Below are 22,500 nucleotides of genomic sequence, written 5' to 3'. Positions count from 1 at the left end.
GTATCAACCAGGTGTCAACCAGGTATCAACCAGGTATCAATCAGGTATCAACCAGGTGTCAACCAGGTATCAATCAGGTATCAACCAGGTGTCAACCAGGTATCAACCAGGTATCAATCAGGTATCAACCAGGTGTCAACCAGGTATCACGAGTAAAAAGAGGTTTAATAGAGGAAATTTGACCTTTCCAGATAATTCACATTGCAGAAAAGAACACAAACCTCGTTACTCTTGACATTCACACTATCCATCATATGGAAGTAGGTAGAAGACTGGGACACAAGAGTTCCAGTTCCAGAGCAAGAATAACAAAAAAATAATATAAAACACAGAATAAACACAGCAAAAACAGCCATATGGAAGCTGAAGAGTTTCCGAAGCCTGAGACGAATATATGGCTCTAGTTAGACCTCATCTTTAATGTCCTCCAATACCACTACACACCTTAAAGAAAAGATGCAAACACTTCAAGCAGTGCTAAATAAGGCACTTAAGAAGAGCTGCAAAATACCGTCCACCATATGATCAGACAACCTAGGAGCTCCATGAACTCCTGAACACACAGCCACTAAACATCAGACTGCAGCACCAAGCCATCAGGGTGTGGAACACCTTCGTTATGTTAGAGGAGCCAATGTTAGAAAGATTACTCCAAGATGAGACGCCCCGCTCCCACAGCTGGTGGCCCAAGATGAGACGCCCCACTCCCACAGCTGGTGGCCCAAGATGAGACGCCCCGCTCCCACAGCTGGTGGCCCAAGATGAGACACCCCGCTCCCACAGCTGGTGGCCCAAGATAAGACACCCCGCTCCCACAGCTGGTGGCCCAAGATGAGACGCCCCACTCCCACAGCTGGTGGCCCAAGATGAGACGCCCCACTCCCACAGCTGGTGGCCCAAGATGAGACGCCCCACTCCCACAGCTGGTGGCCCAAGATGAGACGCCCCACTCCCACAGCTGGTGGCCCAAGATGAGACGCCCCACTCCCACAGCTGGTGGCCCAAGATGAGACGCCCCGCTCCCACAGCTGGTGACCCAAGATGAGACGCCCCACTCCCACAGCTGGTGGCCCAAGATGAGACACCCCGCTCCCACAGCTGGTGACCCAAGATGAGACGCCCCGCTCCCACAGCTGGTGACCCAAGATGAGACGCCCCGCTCCCACAGCTGGTGGCCCAAGATGAGACGCCCCACTCCCACAGCTGGTGACCCAAGAGCTTATAACTCACCGTTCCCTAACAAGCCAGCCAGCCAGCTTAGCCACCACACCCACACACATCGTGTCAGCAAGGCGGACAGGGCTGCCCGCCAGCTCCCATAACTCATCATATATTTCCCATTTCTAAACTTTACCACCTCACTTGTACCTCTTAATCTTCAACCCCTCAACCCCCCAACCCCCTCCGCCGAAAACAAAATGACTCTAGTAGCCAGAGAGTGTATTAGGGGGGAAGGGAGTAGAGATGGCAGGGGTGGAGATGGAAGGAGAAGAGTTTGAGAAAGCAGGATGGATCTGTTTACATTTTGCTGCTGCAAGTTACTGAGCGTTATCTGTGAGCTCCGAGGATGGTGGTTGTGGTGGTTGTGGTGGTTGTGTCTCCTCTTGCTGGTTCTTTGTGTGGTTTGTTTGGTCTCCTTTGTACTTCATGTTTTATCTACGTGATCTTGTTTGGCTTAATTTTATCACTTGTTTGTTGTTTATTTAGACTTAGTTTCGCTCGTGTGTGTGTGTGTGTGTGTGTGTGTGTGTGTGTGTGTGTGTGTGTGTGTGTGTGTGTGTGTGTGTGTGTGTGTGTGTGTGTGTGTGTGTGTGTGTGTGTGTGTGTGTGTGTGTGTGTGTGTGTGTGTGTGTGCGTGCGTATGTGTACTCACCAAGTTGTATTCACGTAGTTGTGCTTGTGGGCGTCGAGCTCTGGCTCTTTGGTCCCGCCTCTCAACCGTCAATTAACTGATGTACAGATTCCTGAGCCTACTGGGCTCTATCAGATCTACTGTGTGTGTGCGTGTGTGTGTGTGTGTGTGTGTGTGTGTGTGTGTGTGTGTGTGTGTGTGTGTGTGTGTGTGTGTGTGTGTGTGTGTGTGTGTGTGTGTGTGTGCGTGCGTGTGTGTGTACTGCGTGCTAGTAGTCATCACTGTTACAACAGTGTAATTCAGATCGCTGAAATGCACTTCCCGTGACTGATTAAAAAATACATAATTGTGATGCATATACTTATTTGGTTTCAACAATTTATTGACGTTAGACCGACCATTACTGAGATTGCAGAGCAATATACCTCTGTGCAACATTTACCCGTGCAAGCCCCGCCGCTTTTTCGTACCTACACAACTAATACTATACAAGTTGTGTGTACATCCAGCATTCGGGTCATAATAGGGGGGCTTGAAGTGCTTTAAACCACTCTTGCCCTCATCCTGACAGTGTGATAACGGGCGATTGTGAACCCTATGGACTCGATGCGCTAAAGTCAATATTCGCTGTTATAAGGGTCGCTATACTCAACATCCCTTGATGACGTGTGAATAAAATATATCTTATTTAGTCTCGGTGTTAGAGCTACTATCGCGTGGAGCAGTCAGGGAGGGCAGGCTGGCTCTCTCTCTGTCTCTCTGTGTATCTCTCTCTCTCTCTCTCTGTCTCTCTGTGTCTCTCTCTCTGTGTCTCTCTCTGTGTATCTCTCTCTCTGTCTCTCTCTGTGTATCTCTCTCTCTCTCTGTCTCTCTGTGTGTATCTCTCTCTCTCTGTATCTCTCTCTCTGTATCTCTCTCTCTGTCTCTCTCTCTGTGTATCTCTCTCTCTCTCTCTCTGTCTCTCTGTGTCTCTCTATCTCTGTCTCTCTGTGTGTATCTCTCTCTCTCTCTGTATCTCTCTCTCTGTGTATCTCTCTCTCTCTGTATCTCTCTCTCTGTGTATCTCTCTCTCTCTGTATCGCTCTCTCTCTCCGCCCTCTCCCTCTCTGCCTCTCCCCCTCTACTGCCCTCAGGTCGTTTACTGCTGACCAATTTGTTGCCAGCTATCTGGAAATGATGGCCCTTTTAATTGTGATTTTGCATTAATTCCCCTCCTCCGCCCCCCCTCCCCCCCCCCTCCTCCGCCCCCCTCCCCCCCCCCCCCCCTCCAGTGTAGAAAAATGGTGGGAGTTTGTTTACATTTCGAGAGTCAGATGTTATTTTTGTTTTCATGTTGCCCCCAGGCTAGTTGCTGCAGCGTTTGTGCACTTTATATATATATATATATATATATATATATATATATATATATATATATATATATATATGTCGTACCTAGTAGCCAGAATGCACTTCTCAGCTTATTATGCAAGGCCCGATTTGCTTAATAAACCAAGTTTTCATGAATTAATTGTTTTTCGACTACCTAACCTACCTAACCTAACCTAACCTAGCTTTTTTTGGCTACCTAACCTAACCTTACCTATAAATATAGGTTAGGTTAGGTTAGGTAGGGTTGGTTAGTTTCGGTCATATATCTACGTTAATTTTAACTCCAATAAAAAAAAATTGACCTCATACATAGAGAAAAGGGTTGCTTTATCATTTCATAAGAAAAAAATTATAGTAAATATATTAATTCAGGAAAACTTGGCTTATTAGGCAAATCGGGCCTTGAATAGTAGGCTGAGAAGTGAGTTCTGGCTACTAGGTACGACATATATATATATATATATATATATATATATATATATATATATATATATATATATATATATATTATTAAATATGACCGAAAAAGTAAGATGAATAAAATTTTAAAAAATAAAAATGAATTTTGCAGAATTGATTTTTGAATTACCACCAGCAGGTAAAAGAAATGTACGAAAGATTGAGAAAATTCGTGTTAGAATTATTAATCTTACTTTTTCGGTCATATTTAATAATATATGTCTACAGGAAAGACTGCTACCAAAATATACTAATATATATATATATATATATATATATATATATATATATATATATATATATATATATATATATAAACCTCTTTCACCCGAGGCCGACTTCCTTCAAGACCAAACAGAAGGAAGAGTAAAAATTATAAATTAGTTATATTATTATTATAATTATTTTTATAATTGCTGTAATTGATAATTAGTACTCTTCCATCTGTCATGGAAGGAAGCGGGCCTCGGGTGAAAGAGGGCTGTGACGATCTCTTGTCAGGAACCAATCGTATTGGCGTTTGTCTTTCCATTGGAGACTTTCGGCGCCGTGGAGAGAGAGAGAGAGGACCTGCTGCATGGGTAACAGCTTCTCTCCCCCGTATCAACCTACCGTGGCTTTGCGCCCTGGAGAGGCCACTCCAGACCGACAACCAGAGCACAACTCTATAGTCTCCTGAGACTGATAGATGTCTACTGCTAGGTGTTCCCCACACACACACACACACACACACACACACACACACACACACACACACACACACACACACACACACACACACACACACACACACACACCCCCACACACACACACACACACACACACACACACACACACACGGGCAGATAGTGAAAGCGAGACAGACGAGGAAAGAAGATAAGGAGAAATGGAAATAAAAAGAAAACAAGGTGAATAAACATTAAAGTGAGAATCTAACACAGTTAAAAAGGAATAGATGGTTGAACGAATAGATGAGAGGAGAGGAGGGTAGAGGGAAAGAGAGGAGTCAGGAGAGGGGGACAAGGAAGAAGGAGAGAAGGGAGGGAAAGTGAGAAGGGAGATTAGGGTGTGGGAGGGAGAGTGGGAGAGGTAGAGGGAGAGGTTTTGAGTGGAGGGGAGGAGAAGGGATAGAAGAGGACGGTGCAATGTTAAGGTCTTTCCTCAGAGGGTGGACAGAGTGGAAAGGGATGGAAGCTAGGAAAGGAAGGGAGGGAGGGGGGGGGGGTTAGTGAATTGTCTCTCAGTGCACAAGGCAAGGAAGGGGAGTAGGGAAGGGGGAAATGTGAGAGTAACCAAGTGAAGGGAAAGAAGGAAGGGGAGGTTTGGAGGCATCAACGGGAGGTAGGGACAGGGAAATATGGAAGGGTAACATGGAATGGGGGGGAAAGAGAGATGGGAAGACGGAAAGTGAACTATCGCGGGAAAGCGCCAAGCCATTAAGACTATATAGCACTTGGAACGGGTGAGGATAAGGATTTGGGATGGGACGGCGGGGGGGGAGGAAAGGAATGGTACCCAACCACTTGTGGACGGTCGGGGATTGAACGCCGACCTGCATGAAGCCAGACCGTCGCTCTACCGTCCAGCTCAAGTGGTTGGGGAGATGGGAAGAGGGTAACCCAATTAAAAACACATAAACAAACAAATAAAGACAATGTAGTGATACCGTGGGGGGGTTCAGAACCCTTTTAGAAGACAGATACATGACTAATGACATGAGTGTTGACATGACTAATGACATGAGTGTTGACATGACTAATGACATTAGTGTTGACATGACTAATGACATGAGTGTTGACATGACTAATGACATGAGTGTTGACATGACTAATGACATGAGTGTTGACATGACTAATGACATGAGTGTTGACATGACTAATGACATGAGTGTTGACATGACTAATGACATGAGTGTTGACATGACTAATGACATGAGTGTTGACATGACTAATGACATGAGTGTTGACATGACAAATGACATGAGTGTTGACATGACTAATGACATGAGTGTTGACATGACTGTTAACAATCACCATCACAGCTCATTAATCCACACAATCTAAGGATCTAAAGAGTAGCAAGGAAATAGAATGCAAACTCAACCTAGGCGTGGTCGAGAACCGGGCCGTGGGGGGCGCTAAGCCCCGAAATCATCTCAAGATAACGGAAACCAGAAATATTGTTAGAACAAAAGTAAGACGTTATCACTTTTTCTTGGAACAAAAGTAGACGTGTTTTTAGGATAATTTAGCCGCGTTATTGCGCTAGGGGATGTGGGGGCCTGCGGGCCGCTCCAAGCAGCAACAGTCTGTTGGACCAAGCTCTCACAAGTCGGGCTTGGGGAGAAGTAGAACTCCCAGAACCCTCTCTGATGCATACTTATAGGTTAACTCAATAAATAATATGTCAATAAAGATTAACATCTTTATTGACAAAATTAATTACAATTTTGCCTAATCTGAGGATTTTGATAGTCTTATTAAATTGAGGTTAATGCTAGTATTCACTGTCACGCAGGACAGAGGGTCATACACAAGACAATAGGTCTAAACTGTAGGCTGAAGCACATATATATCATGGTTACAATCAATGTTTTAATGTGTGGATATGTGAAAACAACTTTCTATTGTGCACTGCCACACAAGGGCAGGGATGGGTTCATAAGTGATACAGCTTAGAATATAAATAGAAATTGTTCTTCATTCTTTAAAATGGACAAGCAAATTTTGGGTAAATTGTTAGGATGTCGTCCAGAACACCTGAGTCAATAAAATAGCATACTACAGATCTACACAAACATATGAGGCATAGCTTCACATCATACAGCTTCAAAAGGTGGATGAGAGATAAGCTTCACCCGATAAGTGAATTTTGAGAGGCCTGACCCAAGAGCCGAAGCTCAACTACAGCAAGTACTATTAAGCGAGTACATCGCCCTACTCCACACCTACTTAGAACACCCCCTTCCCCCCCCCCCCCACCACATACTCCTCTAAACCACTAATTAGACCTTGCCCCCCCCCCTCCCTCTCACTCGTTCCCCCAGACATTATGACGTATTACCTAGTTTACTGGTAATTACCTGTTTGTAGTAGTTAGGTGGCTACTAATGGATAATTTGGAGCAATTAAGAACCCCACACAGTATTCTGTGTTCGGTTTTTTAATCGACCAAAAAAACACCCAAAATGTGTGTTTGGTGTATTTTTTGAGTTACAGACAAAATTTTGCGTGTAAACACAAAATGTTATTCAACGTGAATAACTTTACACTTCACAATCAGTGAATAATGCCAATAACAACATGAGTGGATATGTTCCACGGGCGCCCAGGCCTGACTGCTGTTGACAGCCAGGGTTGAGACGAGCTGTCAAGTCCGTCAATAGACTCCACCGACCACAGAGCCTCCAGCGGCTCCCCGGTATATATATATATATATATATATATATATATATATATATATATATATATATATATATATATATATATATATATATATATATATATATATATATATATATATGCAACAATGATCACAAAAACACTGATCCAAGTATGCAGAATAACCACATGTGAAAAATAGAAAATGCTTAACGCGTTTTCGGCTAATTCGCCTTCATCAGAGCAAAGTAGAATGAAGATAAGATTGCTGATCAGACCTTTATATCCGCCTGGGCAGATCACCTGACCACCAAAAATAAGTGAATTATAAGAAAGAAGGTACCTGCAGAAGGCCTATTGGCCCATACGAGGCAGCTCCTATTAATATCTCCAAGTGCCATACGTGTTAAATGATTGATATATATATATATATATATATATATATATATATATATATATATATATATATATATATATATATATATATATATATATATATATATATATATATATATATATATATATATATATATATATATATATATATATATATATATATTACCCCGAAAGACCGTTCTGGGGGGCTTGATTATGGCCGGCCCCGCACAGGAGCATCACGGGCTCACCATAGCCCGTGCTACTTGTAACTTTTAGTTCCCAGTAGCTGAATCTTAAACAACAACAGCGACACAGCAGCAGTAGCAGCAGCAGCGACAGCAGTAGCAGCAGCAGCAGCAGCGACAGCAGTAGCAGCAGCAGCAGCAGCGACAGCAGCGGCAGCAGCAGGGCTCCTTAGCCGTGTGAATATGATTTATGACATGGCTAGTAATTATGGTGGAGGGGAGGGAGGGAGGGGGGGGGGATAGGAGGGATAGAGGTAGCAAGGGAAGGATAGACACGGGACGGCAAGTAGACGACACGGGGGACTGAAGGGAGAGGAGACGTGAGCAGCTCTAGGGATAGTAGATAGAGGAGTGAGATGTATTAAATTGAGGAACCAAGAAGTGCTCAAACGAAAGAAACAGCAAATCTATAACAAAAAAAAATGAAGTGTGAGGGATAAGAGACACTAGAAGGAGAATACACACACACACACACACACACACACACACACACACACACACACACACACACACACACACAAGGGGAACACACACAAGGGGACACAGGTGGAAATTGAGCGCCCAAATGAGCCACAGAGATATTAAAAAGAACTTTTTTAGTGTCAGAGTGGTTGACAAATGGAATGCATTAGGGGGTGATGTGGTGGAGGCTGACTCCATACACAGTTTCAAGTGTAGATATGACAGAGCCCGATAGGCTCAGGAATCTGTACACCTGTTGATTGACGGTTGAGAGGCGGGACCAAAGAGCCAGAGCTCAACCCCCGCAAACACAACTAGGTGAGTACACACACACACACACACACACACACACACACACACACACACACACACACACACACACACACACACACACACGCCAGAAATGAAGATAAAGTTAACCGCCAGGAATCTGTACTAGACAACAGTGTGTGAGGAATGAGGAGGTTGAGGTATGAGGTGAGGTATGAGGTGAGGCATGAGGTGAGGTATGAGGTGAGGCATGAGGTGAGGTATGAGGTGAGGCATGAGGTGAGGTATGAGGTGAGGCATGAGGTGAGGTATGAGGTGAGGCATGAGGTGTGAGGTATGAGGTAGAGATAGAAGAGTGAGGGGAGAGCTGAGGAAGGCTCAGAGGTGGGGGATACAGGAGTGGGGGGGTGGGGAAAAAGGGGAAGGATTGAGAGGGGAATAATGCACAAAAGCCTGGAAGGGGGAGAATATGAAAGAAAAAAAGTGATTCAGAGTGAAGGACTGAGGGAAAAGGTAGAACAGTAGAGAGAGAGAGGGGGGGGTGGGTGGAAGGGGTCGAGTGGGACTCGATAATGCAGCCCTCTGTCTCTCTGTCTCTCTCTCTCTGTCTCTGTCTCTCTCTCTCTCTGTCTCTCTCTCTCTCTCTCTCTCTCTCTCTCTCTCTCTCTCTCTCTCTCTCTCTGTCTCTCTGTCTCTCTCTCTCTCTCTTTGTCTCTCTGTCTCTCTCTCTCTCTGTCTCTCTCTGTCTCTCTCTCTCTCTGTGTCTCTCTGTCTCTCTCTCTCTCTCTGTGTCTCTCTGTCTCTCTCTCTCTGTCTCTCTCTGTCTCTGTCTCTCTCTTTCTGTCTCTCTCTCTGTCTCTCTCTGTCTCTGTCTCTCTCTTTCTGTCTCTCTCTCTGTCTCTCTCTTTCTCTCTTCCTCTCTCTCTCTCTCTCTGTCTCTCTGTCTCTCTCTCTCTCTCTCTGTCTCTCTGTCTCTCTCTCTCTCTGTCTCTCTCTGTCTCTCTCTGTCTCTGTCTCTCTCTTTCTGTCTCTCTCTCTCTGTCTCTGTCTTTCTCTCTTCCTCTCTCTCTCTCTCTCTCTCTCTCTCTCTCTCTCTCTCTCTCTCTCTCTCTCTCTCTCTCTCTCTCTCACTCTCTCTCTCTCTCTCTCTCTCCTCTCTCTCTCTCTCTCTCTCTCTCTCTCTCTCTCTCTCTCTCTCTCTCTCTCTCTCTCTCTCTCTCTCTCTCTCTCTCTCTCTCTCTCTCTCTCTCTCTCTCTCTCTGTCTCTCTCTCTCTCTCTCTCTCTCTCTCTCTCTCTCTCTCTCTCTCTCTCTCTCTCTCTCTCTCTCTCTCTCAACCCCCCTCCCCCTCCACCCCCTCTACCCGTGTTGCGGGTCGGTTGAGCTCACCCGAGGTAATGAAAGGGGTGAACCGCACACAGAACTTCCGCTCATTGACTTGTAGAACTCTGACTGGGTGCTCAATACTCACCGGTGGGTGCTCAGCACTCAGGAGTAGGTGCTCAGCACTCAGGAGTGGAGGAAGGGGGTTGGCTGGAGGCCAGGCTTCTTACAAAATGTAAATCATGTTTGCATTTAATTTCTCTTCGTAAGAAAGGTTTTTAATGCCTGTGATTAGCCTTAATTTTTGTCATTCTTCTCTGCCTAATTTCAAGATAATTTATGTCCATTTTGGTGACCAAAACTGGGTCTCCTTATCTATATGGCAAGTAAGAAGGTATAGAGAAAACCCTGATAAATGATCTTAGCTATCACAGGCAAGGAAGGAGATACTTATATAAGATATAAGGATTTTTTTATGATAGGGTCTGAGGCTTTTTTGTTATCCTATGACAGGGTTTGAGGTTTTTTGTGATCTTAGGACAAAGAGTAAGGCTTTTTTGTCATTCTATGATAAGGCCTAAGTCTTTTTTTGTGAATCTGTGTCTCCTTTTGATCTTGTTAGAAATATTTACACATGGATATCTTCTTGGCTTCCCTGAGATGAGATATCCAAGAGATCCCTGAGATAACAGGTGTTATCCCTTGAGCATAGCACCTGTTATCTTTCACCTTCCAATACTGAATTGATATGTGTAGACCTGGTAACTGCTATAATTTAGCAACATAATCCGTTAAATTGCTGTAGGTAGTCGACGACCGGGCCGCGGGGATGCTAAGCCCCGGAAGCACCTCATAGTAGGCCTATTGTGTAATGCGACAGTTTTTTTAGTTTAAAATTTCCGTTGTTTGGTATAAAATCCTATACTTTTTTTAGAGGTCTCCTTAGGCCTATTACTGACCTGCCCCTGATGCATTCAACAAATTCTTAACTCACGAGTACCTGTTTTCCTGGTGGGTGAGTAGAGACACCAGGTGAAAGATCATGTGGCTAGCCAGCCCTCAAACCCCACCATTTCTCAACATCAAGCTGCATTAGCCAAAGTTTCATCTAGTTGAAAAATTTGTTTCAATTTCTAGGGATTTCCCTGTACTTCTTGACCGGGAATCAACGTCTCTGCGGCCCGGTCTCTGACCAGGCCTCCTGGTTGGTGCTCTGGTCAACCAGGCTGTTTGGACGCGGCAGTCTTTCTTGTAAACATATGTTGTTGAATAGCACGGACTATGGCGAGCCCGTAGTGGAGGCTCTTTGGACGCGGCAGTCTTTCTTGTAAACATATGTTGTTGAATAGCACGGACTATGGCGAGCCCGTAGTGGAGGCTCTTTGGACGCGGCAGTCTTTCTTGTAAACATATGTTGTTGAATAGTACGGACTATGGCGAGCCCGTAGTGGAGGCTCTTTGGAGCCATTATCTTTATCAGTAGCACTTTCAAAGATAACTCTAGACATTTATAAGTGTGAAGTGCACTTCACTCTACGATTCACTTAACCCCCTTAAAGCGTAGAAAGCGCTGAATGATAGATTGGAAAATATCCCAAAGAAAATTAATAATAGTCACATTGCTGTTGTGTTGGAGGCTCCTGTGAATTACAGGATCCTGTGAATGACAGGATCCTGTGAATTACAGGATCCTGTGAATTACAGGATCCTGTGAATTACAGGATCCTGTGAATGACAGGATCCTGTGAATGACAGGATCCTGTGAATTACAGGCTCCTGTGAATGACAGGATCCTGTGAATTACAGGATCCTGTGAATTACAGGATCCTGTGAATGACAGGATCCTGTGAATGACAGGATCCTGTGAATTACAGGATCCTGTGAATTACAGGATCCTGTGAATTACAGGATCCTGTGAATTACAGGCTCCTGTGAATGACAGGATCCTGTGAATGACAGGATCCTGTGAATTACAGGATCCTGTGAATTACAGGATCCTGTGAATTACAGGATCCTGTGAATTACAGGATCCTGTGAATGACAGGCTCCTGTGAATGACAGGATCCTGTGAATTACAGGATCCTGTGAATGACAGGATCCTGTGAATTACAGGATCCTGTGAATGACAGGATCCTGTGAATTACAGGATCCTGTGAATTACAGGATCCTGTGAATTACAGGATCCTGTGAATGACAGGATCCTGTGAATGACAGGATCCTGTGAATTACAGGATCCTGTGAATGACAGGATCCTGTGAATGACAGGATCCTGTGAATTACAGGATCCTGTGAATTACAGGATCCTGTGAATTACAGGATCCTGTGAATTACAGGATCCTGTGAATTACAGGCTCCTGTGAATTACAGGATCCTGTGAATTACAGGATCCGTGTAAGGAGTCTCTCAAGGCTGGTTTCCTCGGCTGTTTGTGTAATAGAACATCTATTTAGTGACGTTGTTCACATCAAATATAGTTTGACTGTCGATATCATCTGATTGGTGGAGATTTGACGTAGGGAAGATATGCACTTCCTGCTATCTTTTACCTTTGTGTAATGCCTCGTTTTCAATATCAAATCTGGCTTGATATATATATTTTTACGTATCACTTTATATTTTTTGTACATATATATATATATATATATATATATATATATATATATATATATATATATATATATATATATATATATATATATATATATATATATATTTTCATATATATTTTTAAATAATGGTTTTACGTATACATTTTTTGTGGTAGATAATGTTTTAATATATATTTTTGTTGTACATTTCTTTTCTACATTTTCTGTTTTTGGTGGACGCGGTGAGTTTTATATTTACTGCATTGTTCACTGCGATTATATTTCTCTATCATCATTTTCTTAAAACAAAATTTCATGAATTGATAAATGGTTGTCTTAAAGTTTTTCGTATCAGTCAATTGATCTCTCATTTCTCAGTGGCTCCGGCTTCTCCTTAATCTCTGTTTAATATAGCTTCTGAAAATCCTTCTTGGGATAATTTTTCTTTCTTTCCTGCTATCCTGACTTCGTAATATCTGTAGACTTTTACAATTTCTTTTTTAAATTAATTCTTTGAAGTGGACTTCTGCTGTTTTGGTAAATTACAACTTTTTAATATAACTGAAAACTCACACCCCAGAAGTGACTCGAACCCATACTGCCAGGAGCACTCTGCAACTGGTGTACAGGAGACCTTAACCACTCGACCATCACGACCGGAGTTTACAGTTGCTTATATGCCTGGGGACCATTCAGGCTTGTGTATATATATATATATATATATATATATATATATATATATATATATATATATATATATATATATATATATATATATATATGTCGTACCTAGTAGCCAGAACGCACTTCTGAGCCAACTATTCAAGGCCCGATTTGCCTAATAAGCCAAGTTTTCATGAATTAATTGTTTTTCGGCTACCTAACCTACCTAACCTAACTTTTTCGGCTACCTAACCTAATCTAACCTATAAAGATAGATTAGGTTAGGTTAGGTAGGGTTGGTTAGGTTCGGTCATATATCTACGTTAATTTTAACTCTAATAAAAAAAAATTGACCTCGTACATAATGAAATGGGTAGCTTTATCATTTCATAAGAAAAGAAATTGAGAAAATATATTAATTCAGGAAAACTTGGCTTATTAGGCAAATCGGGCCTTGCATAGTAGGCTGAGAAGTGCGTTCTGGCTATTAGGTACGACATATATATATATATATATATATATATATATATATATATATATATATATATATATATATATATATATATATATATATATATATATATATATATATTGGTAGCAGTCTTTCCTGTAGACATATTTTATTAAATATGACCGAAAAAGTAAGATTAATAATTCTAACACGAATTTTCTCAATCTTTCGTACATTACGCTTCACTATTGGAGGTAAATCAAAAATCACTTCTCCAAAATTCATTTTTATTTCTAGTCTGACGCGACACGGGCGCGTTTCGTAAAACTTATTACATTTTCAAAGACTTCACAAATACACAACTGATTAGAACTTGCGTTTCCCTGGTTTTATATCTACATTTGAGTGAGGTGGGAAGGGTGATGTGGCATTACATTTGAGTAAGGTGGGAAGGATGATGTGGCATTAGAGGATATTAATAGGGTATTAAAAGTATCAACACAAGACAGAACACGAAACAATGGATATTGAATAGAAGTGTTTGTAGAAAGCCTATTGGTCCATATTTCTTGATGCTTCTATATTGGAGCGCAGGGAAACGCAAGTTCTAATCAGTTGTGTATTTGTGAAGTCTTTGAAAATGTAATAAGTTTTACGAAACGCGCCCGTGTCGCGTCAGACTAGAAATAAAAATGAATTTTGGAGAAGTGATTTTTGATTTACCTCCAATAGTGAAGCATAATGTACGAAAGATTGAGAAAATTCGTGTTAGAATTATTAATCTTACTTTTTCGGTCATATTTAATAAAATATATATATATATATATATATATATATATATATATATATATATATATATATATATATATATATATATATATATATATATATATGGGTACCACCTCTGGTGCAAGTGTAGGGACCCATAGCCTCGGAGAAGAAAATAATGAATACTCAGAGAATACCTTGTGGATCCTCACTGAACACTGATAGATTATATATATATATATATATATATATATATATATATATATATATATATATATATATTAATTTTCCTTCTGTTAAGGTTCATTAATCCTTTAATTTTTGATCAGTATAATTTGGTATATTTAATTTACAAGAAATTCAAAATCCATCTTATCCAGTTTTATAATTTCTTTAAGAACTATAATCGGTGACTCGCTTCCTGTTTGTTATATGTGCTATAACATAACAAGTTGTGAACACAGTTGGTCACAACTTGCTCAATATGTAATGTTTAGTATGTTATATGATATATTGTTTAACAAATCTCTCATCACCATATTAAAAGAATCTTCCCGTTTACTTGGTCCAGTTTATTCAACTAAATTTGAATAAATTATAATATCTTCAACAACTAGGATGAATATATTATAACACCCTTTAAAATTAATCGTGAATAATTGAAAATTATTCAAAATTATTATTCATCAACTATATAAAAAAAACAGGCGGCTTTGTTTACAATTATTAAACAGTTAATGAGCTCCGAAGCACCAGGAGGCTGTTTATAACAATAACAACAGTTGATTGGCAAGTTTTCATGCTTGTAAACTGTTTAATAAATGTAACCAAAGCCGTCAAAGATTGAGGGAAGGTGTATACGTTCCTAAGTACTTGCGTAACTGCTTCGTGAATCTGGCCCCAGAAGTCTATTCCATGCACCCGCCAAACCCTCCCCCTGTTTATGAATGAAAAACGGTTTACACACGACTCACAACTGATGACGTCCGAACACTTCCGGAACACGCGCTTCACTGACGACTTTTATTCGAACCACAACGCTGTAAATGCTTCACCCACGTACTACAAATAATCGGCAACAGAACCTGAACACCTAACCTATCTTAACCAGTGCTTAAATATGCACAATATTCTAATATATAATAATGTTAATTTTTTAAATTATAAATTTAATTTATATTTGAGAAAAATCCTATTTTGAGTGAACAGTGTTATGATCCCAGGTAGCTGAAAAGCGAGTCTACTTTGAGAGTTATTCTGCAAGACCTGACCTAACTAAGAGGTCAAAGAAATATGGACATGAAGATGTGTACATAAAACAAGTGGTCAAATTTGACAGACAGTTTAAGAGTATGAGCAGTGATCAAGAATGTAAGTAGACGACTTGACATGATTAGTGGAGAGTTTGCTGGAGGTGTGAGGCTCGCTTCTGCAGGGCTTTGACCAGTTTAGCGCCAGAAGTTGTGAGTGGAGGCCGCGCGCTCCGTTGCGCTCCTGTTAGAGCAGAACTCCCTAGTTGATATACCTTCACGAGGAAGGAAGTGTGCAGACGTTTCAGCTGTGGAATCAAACTGGGAACGTGTGGGCTCAAGTCCTGGACGGCAAGAAGAGATGTGAAGCCGCCCAGAGACATTTTTTGCGGGGCAGCCGTGGGAGCGCCTTGGTGAGGCGCCGCCATCGAGAGGGAGAGCGCCCTGCACGAGACCTCATTGTGGTAAACTCAAATTTAACTACTTAATAGTGATTGTATATAGTTGATCGTGTGCCCAGCGATCGTAGCAAGTGTCTATTGATATGTTAGGTATATTTTGATAAGGCAGAAAGCCTAAATAAGAGGATAGAGATGAGAGAGACAGCTGGAGGGACGAGCATCATGTCCTCCCCCGTCGACCGCCTGGAGCCAACTGACCGGCTGGCGGCTGAGACAGCTCCCAGAGTGAGGCGCCGCCTGCCTGCCAGCAAGGCGGAGGATGGACCAACCCAAACGGGGGAGTCCACACTCACGACATTCGATAAGCAGGGAGATGTCAAGTGAAACATTTATTGTGTGTGATTTATTTCAGTTATGTGTTTATAGAGCCGGTCGGCCGAGTGGACAGCACGCTGGACTTGTGGTCCTGGGTTCGATCCCAGGCGCCGGCGAGAAACAATGGGCAGAGTTTCTTTCACTCTATGCCCCTGTTACGTAGCAGTAAAATAGGTACCTGGGTGTTAGTTAGCTGTCACGGGCTACTTCCTGGGGGTGGAAGCCTGGTCGAGGACCGGGCCGCTGGGACTAAAAAGCCCCGAAATCATCTCAAGATAACCTCAAGATAGAGGAACACTTTTATTGGCGTATCGATGGGTTGCATGTTTGTCCTGAGGAAGAAGTTGATAGGAGTACTCTGAGGCAAGAGAAATGGACCTGGTCTGAAGACAGTCCTTGGTGCCAGCGGCACTAAAAAAAATAGGACGATGAACAGTGTCAAACGATAAATGAAAAATTTGCAGGAAAACGACTTAGATTCTTGCAACTATTGCAAGATCGGCAGATCAGTTTACTGCTGACAAATGTTGGGTCCAGAGCCTCTGGTCCGAGTGTGATGATAACGGAGTGGGCAGATATCAGCTGACGGATGGTGCAATTACTATATCTAGACGGAAGAAGATCTGGAAGTCATGATTAGTTAAGACTTTAAGCCTTACGAATCATCATACAGTTGCTCGGAATTAGGTGAATAGGAGATTGGGATTCATCACTCGAAGCGTTATTGATAAGACATTACGTTATTCGGCAGCGTTATCTTCACCTCTTGTTACGCTCTATTTAGATGATGAAGTTTAGGTTATTACTCTGTTATCAATGTTATCCTCTGTTATGCCTCTGTTATCACTCTCTGCCACCACTCTAGTCATTCTGTTATCACTCTCTGCCACCACTCTAGTCACTGTTATATCTTTCTGTTATCACTGTAATCTCGAGAATACGTCTTCAAAACACTCTCCCCCCCCCCCCCACAAAGTTTGCTATTTAAACCCCCTTCCTTTTTTCCCATCAGACTTTCCAAGCTGTTATCGTGTTTAAAACTTTCCCTGCTAGCACTCACTCAGACCAGAAGCCCCTTGACAGCCCAAACACTTGGACTGGACGGTAGAGCGACGGCGGTCTTGCTTCCTACAGGTCGGCGTTCAATCCCCGACCGTCCAAATGGTTGAGGGCACTATTCCTTACCTCCCCCCCCCACCAGTTCCATCCCAAATCCTTTTCCTGACGTTGTTGTTATAGATTCAGCTACTCGGAACAAGTTCCAAGTAGCACGGGCTATGGTGAGCCCGTAGCGGACTTGCCTGGCACAGGAGTTTTCCTGACCCCCTTCCCAGGGCTATATAGTCCCCTGGAAACACAAACCGAAACTGTCTCTATTTTCCGCTTGTTACAACTTGTAATAAAGTTGTTACATCTTGGCTTAACGTATTTATGACGTATTAGAACGTTGTTACAACTTGCTATATTGGTTATTATAAGTGGTTAGGAGGTGTTAAAACTTGTTCGAACGTTGTACCAACGTCGTCGTTTCGGTGTGTGTTTGGCGGGTCATAATTGCGTTTTTTGTCCTTGTTAGTTCTCCTTCCCTTGACAGTTCTGACTCCCCCCCCCCCCCCCCCGGCCAAGTAGGGTGATTGATCATTAATTAACTACCGAACCTAACTCTGAGTGTACGAGTCGTTACGGGAAATATCACTAAACAAAAAATTATACGGCAAAATCGGGATCATTTACTGTGGAAAACAGACACGTGTGTGTGTGTGTGTCTGCGTGTCTGCGCGCGCGCGTGTCTGCGTGTCTGCGCGCGCGCGTGTCTGCGTGTCTGCGCGCGCGCGTGTCTGCGTGTCTGCGCGCGTCTGCGTGTCTGCGCGCGCGCGTGTCTGCGCGTCTGCGTGTCTGCGCGCGTGTCTGCGCGTCTGCGCGTCTGCGCGCGTGTCTGCGCGTCTGCGTGTCTGCGCGCGCGTCTGCGTGTCTGCGCGCGCGTCTGCGTGTCTGCGCGCGCGTCTGCGTGTCTGCGCGCGTGTCTGCGTGTCTGCGCGCGCGTCTACGTGTCTGCGCGCGCGTGTCTGCGTGTCTGCGCGCGCGCGTGTCTGCGTGTCTGCGCGCGTGTCTGCGCGCGTGTCTGCGTGTCTGCGCGCGTGTCTGCGCGCGCGTCTGCGCGTGTCTGCGTGTCTGCGCGCGCGCGTGTCTGCCTGCGCGTCTGCGTGCGTGTCTGCGCGCGCGCGTGTCTGCGTGTTTGCGCGCGCGCGTGTCTGCGTGTTTGCGCGCGCGCGTGTCTGCGTGTTTGCGCGCGCGCGTGTCTGCGTGTCTGCGCGCGCGCGTGTCTGCGTGTCTGCGTGCGTGTCTGCGTGTCTGCGCGCGCGCGCGTCTGCGCGCACATATGTGTGTGTCTGCGCCCCCGTGTGTGTCTGCGCCCCCGTGTGTGTCTGCGCCCCCGTGTGTGTCTGCGCCCCCGTGTGTGTCTGCGCCCCCGTGTGTGTCTGCGCCCCCGTGTGTGTGTCTGCGCCCCCGTGTGTGTGTCTGCGCCCCCGTGTGTGTGTCTGCGCGCGCGCGTGTGTGTGTCTGCGCGCGCGCGCGTGTGTGTCTGCGCGCGCGCGTGTGTGTCTGCGCGCGCGCGTGTGTGTGTCTGCGCGCGCGCGTGTGTGTGTCTGCGCGCGCGCGTGTGTGTGTGCGCGCGCGCGCGCGTGTGTGTCTGCGCGCGCGCGCTTTTCTGCGCGCGCGCGTGTGTTTCTGCGCGCGCGCGTGTGTTTCTGCGCGCGCGCGTGTTTCTGCGCGCGCGCGCGTGTTTCTGCGCGCGCGCGTGTTTCTGCGCGCGCGTGTGTTTCTGCGCGCGCGTGTGTTTCTGCGCGCGCGTGTGTTTCTGCGCGCGCGCGTGTGTTTCTGCGCGGGCGTGTGTTTCTGCGCGCGCGTGTGTTTCTGCGCGCGCGTGTGTGTGTTAGCAAAAGTCAGTCTTATAAAGAGTCAATATTTGCGGGAGGTAATATTGGCAATTGACATTGTCGAGAAGCACATTTGTACCTGTGGTGGGGGGGGGGGGGGAGGGACGTGTAAAATTTACGCGGTGTAATATTGGTGGGGGGGGGGGGGGGGAAGTAATATCGCCAAATTGCAACATTGCCATAGGTGCCATATTGGGCCCCAGGTGCAACATTAGCGCAGGTGTAATATTAGCGAGGGGTGAAAATAACAGTAGGCAAATATTTTCGTATATATTGGCGAGAGTGTAATATTGGCGAGGGTGTAATATTGGCGAGGGTGTAATATTGGCGAGAGTGTAATATTGGCGAGGGTTCAGTAACGTATTCGCTGGAGCCTGTGCCATGCCCCTCCTGCTCTTCTCTAATTGGTCCAAATTGCTAACTACTCAACTATTCTCAGTAGGAGACGTCGCCAAATTAAATTGATTCGTGTTCTCTGTCGCTGTGTGTGAGTTGGTGGGGGTGAGTTTGGGGGTGTGAGGGGGTTGGTGGGGGTGTGGGGGGGTTCATGGGGGTGAGTGAGGGGGGTTGGTGGGGGTTAATGTGGGGGGGGGGTGTTAGTATGTCTCATTATTTCTCATTAAACTTTCATTTGCGGCTCTCTGGTTTCTCCTTATCGTATCTCCTCTCCCACATTCGCATATCGTATCTTCTTCTGTCCCATCTCCCATATTCGTATATCGTATCTTCTCTCCCATCTCCCATATTCGTATCGATTGTTCAGTATTCGTTTCCGTGTATTAATCCACATATTCAGAGAGAAGAAGAATGTGTGTGTGTGCATGCGTGTGTGTGCGCGTGTGTGTGCGCGTGTGTGTGCGCGTGTGTGTGCGCGTGTGTGTGCGCGCGTGTGTGTGCGCGCGTGTGTGCGCGCGCGTGTGTGCGCGCGCGTGTGTGCGCGCGTGTGCGCGCGCGTGTGTGTGCGTGTGTGTGCGTACTCACCTAGTTGTACTCACCTAGTTGTGTTTGCGGGGGTTGAGCTCTGGCTCTTTGGTCCCGCCTCTCAACCGTCAATCAACAGGTGTACAGATTCATGAGCCTATCGGGCTCTGTCATATCTACACTTGAAACTGTGTATGGAGTCAGCCTCCACCACATCACTTCCACACACATCACTGTGTGTGTGTGTGTGTGTGTGTGTGGCCATAATTACGTCAGTGTCATCATTACTCATCATTAAAACAGGCCCACCACCCACCACCACCAATCATCACAAATTAGTACCAATCACAAACACAATCATCAATCATCACAAATTACAACCACTCATCACCGCCGTTAATTTTACTACTGCTACCATAATTAATTGCAGTATCATCATCCTTATTCTAGTCATTATCATCATGATATTCATCATTCTCAACTCATCATCAAATTTCATCCACATTATCTTTGTCACCCTCATTATCTTCACATTCATCCACATTATCTTTGTCTCCCTCATTATCTTCACATTCATCAATCACCTAATCATCCTTATGATTCTAATGAATCATCCTTCATCCTAATCACCTTCATAACTCGTAAGTCTTAACATGATAAACTTTTTAATGTTTTTCGTTCTGTGAGAAAAATTGGGAATTAACATGAGCATCTGTTGCTAGTTAATGTAATATTTGATCCCAGGACGTGTCCCATAGGGAGCCGGTCGGCCGAGCGGACAGCACGCGGGACTTGTGATCCTGTGGTCCTGGGTTCGATCCCAGGCGCCGGCGAGAAACAATGGGCAGAGTTTCTTTCACCCCTATGTTCCTGTTACCTAGCAGTTAAATAGGTACCTGGGTGTTAGTCAGCTGTCACGGGCTGCTTCCTGGGGGGGTGGAGGCCTGGTCGAGGACCGGGCCGCGAGGACGGACGGACACACACACACACACACACACACACACACACACACACACACACACACACACACACACACACACACACACACACACACACCAAAAAACAACAGCAGTTCTAAACATTCCCAAATCTGAAAAAAAGGTTTTGTTTATGAATAGAGAACCGTGGAGAGTTTCTCTGGTATGGAGCGGCGGTGGCCGGAGCTGAACTCGGGACCGCGTTGTCTCCAACTTTCAGGGCAAAATTTTTAAATTCTCATATTTTGACTGGAGTTTAGAGTTTAGCCTCGAACCTTCAAAATGTAACCTGAAAACTTGTTTTCAGACTAATTTAACTGTTATTCTTGTTTAATGGTTGTTAGGTACAAAGGTTGTGTTGTGTACTTACCTAGTTGTACTTGCGGGGGTTGAGCTCTGGCTCTTTGGTCCCGCCTCTCAACTGTCGGTCAACTAATGCACAGGTTCCTGAGCCTACTGGGCTCTATCATATCTACACTTGAAGCTGTGTATGGAGTCAGCCTCCACGACATCACTTCCTAATGCATTCCATTTGTCTACTACTCTGACACTGAAAAAATTCTTTCTAACGCCTCTATGGCTCATTTGGGCGCTCAATTATCACCTGTGTCCCCTAGTGCGTGTGCCCCTTGTGGTAAATAGCCTGTCTTTATCTACCCTATCAATTCCTCTGAGAATCTTGTATGTTGTGATCATGTCCCCCCTAACTCTTCTGTCTTCCAACGAAGTGAGGTTTAATTCCCGTAGTCTCTCCTCGTAGCTCATACCTCTCAGCTCGGGTACTAGTCTGGTGGCAAACTTTTGAACCTTTTCCATTTTACTCTTATGCTTGACTAGATATGGACTCCATGCTGGTGCCGCATACTCTAGGATTGGTCTGACATATGTGGTATATAATGTTCTGAAAGATTCCTTACACAAGTTTCTAAAGGCCGTTCTTATGTTACCCAACCTGGCATATGCTGCTGCTGTTATCCTCTTGATATGAGCATCAGGGGACAGGTCTGACGTGATATCAACCCCCAGGTCTTTCTCTCTCTCGGACTCTTGAAGTATTTCATCTCCCAAGTGATACCTTGTATCTGGTCTGCTGCTTCCTACCCCTATCTTTATTACATTACATTTGCTTGGATTAAACTCTAACAGCCATTTGTTCGACCATTCCTGCAGCTTGTCCAGGTCTTCTTGAAGCCTCAAGCTGTCCTCCTCTGTCTTAATCCTTCTCATAATTTTGGCGTCGTCAGCAAACATTGAGAGGAATGAGTCTATACCCTCTGGGAGATCATTTACGTATATCAGAAACAGGATAGGTTCAAGTACAGAGCCCTGTGGGACTCCACTGGTGACTTCACGCCAGTCTGAGGTCTCACCCCTCACTGTAACTCTCTGCTTCCTATTGTTTAGGTACTCCCTTATCCACTGGAGCGC

At 44.5% G+C, this 22,500-nt stretch overlaps 1 protein-coding gene across 20 annotated transcripts in view; it reads left to right on the top strand.

Annotated features, from left to right (window-relative positions):
* LOC123760896 (CUGBP Elav-like family member 4) overlaps nucleotides 1-22,500 on the top strand; it is a 1,099,894-nt gene that overhangs the window by 117,772 nt on the left and 959,622 nt on the right. For 2 of the 20 annotated variants that reach the window (XM_069329196.1, XM_069329190.1), the window contains exon 1: nucleotides 15,663-15,923. The exons of the other annotated variants lie outside the window; for them this stretch is intronic. The gene's annotated coding sequence lies outside the window, so the exon portion shown is untranslated. Of the gene's footprint in view, nucleotides 1-15,662; nucleotides 15,924-22,500 lie in introns of those variants that run through there. 20 annotated transcript variants of the gene reach the window in all.

This window comes from Procambarus clarkii, chromosome 3, assembly GCF_040958095.1.
Source record: "Procambarus clarkii isolate CNS0578487 chromosome 3, FALCON_Pclarkii_2.0, whole genome shotgun sequence".
NCBI classification, from domain to species: Eukaryota; Metazoa; Arthropoda; class Malacostraca; order Decapoda; family Cambaridae; genus Procambarus; species Procambarus clarkii.
Note: the sequence above shows the minus strand (reverse complement) of the source record. Positions and strands in the feature narration are given on the sequence as shown.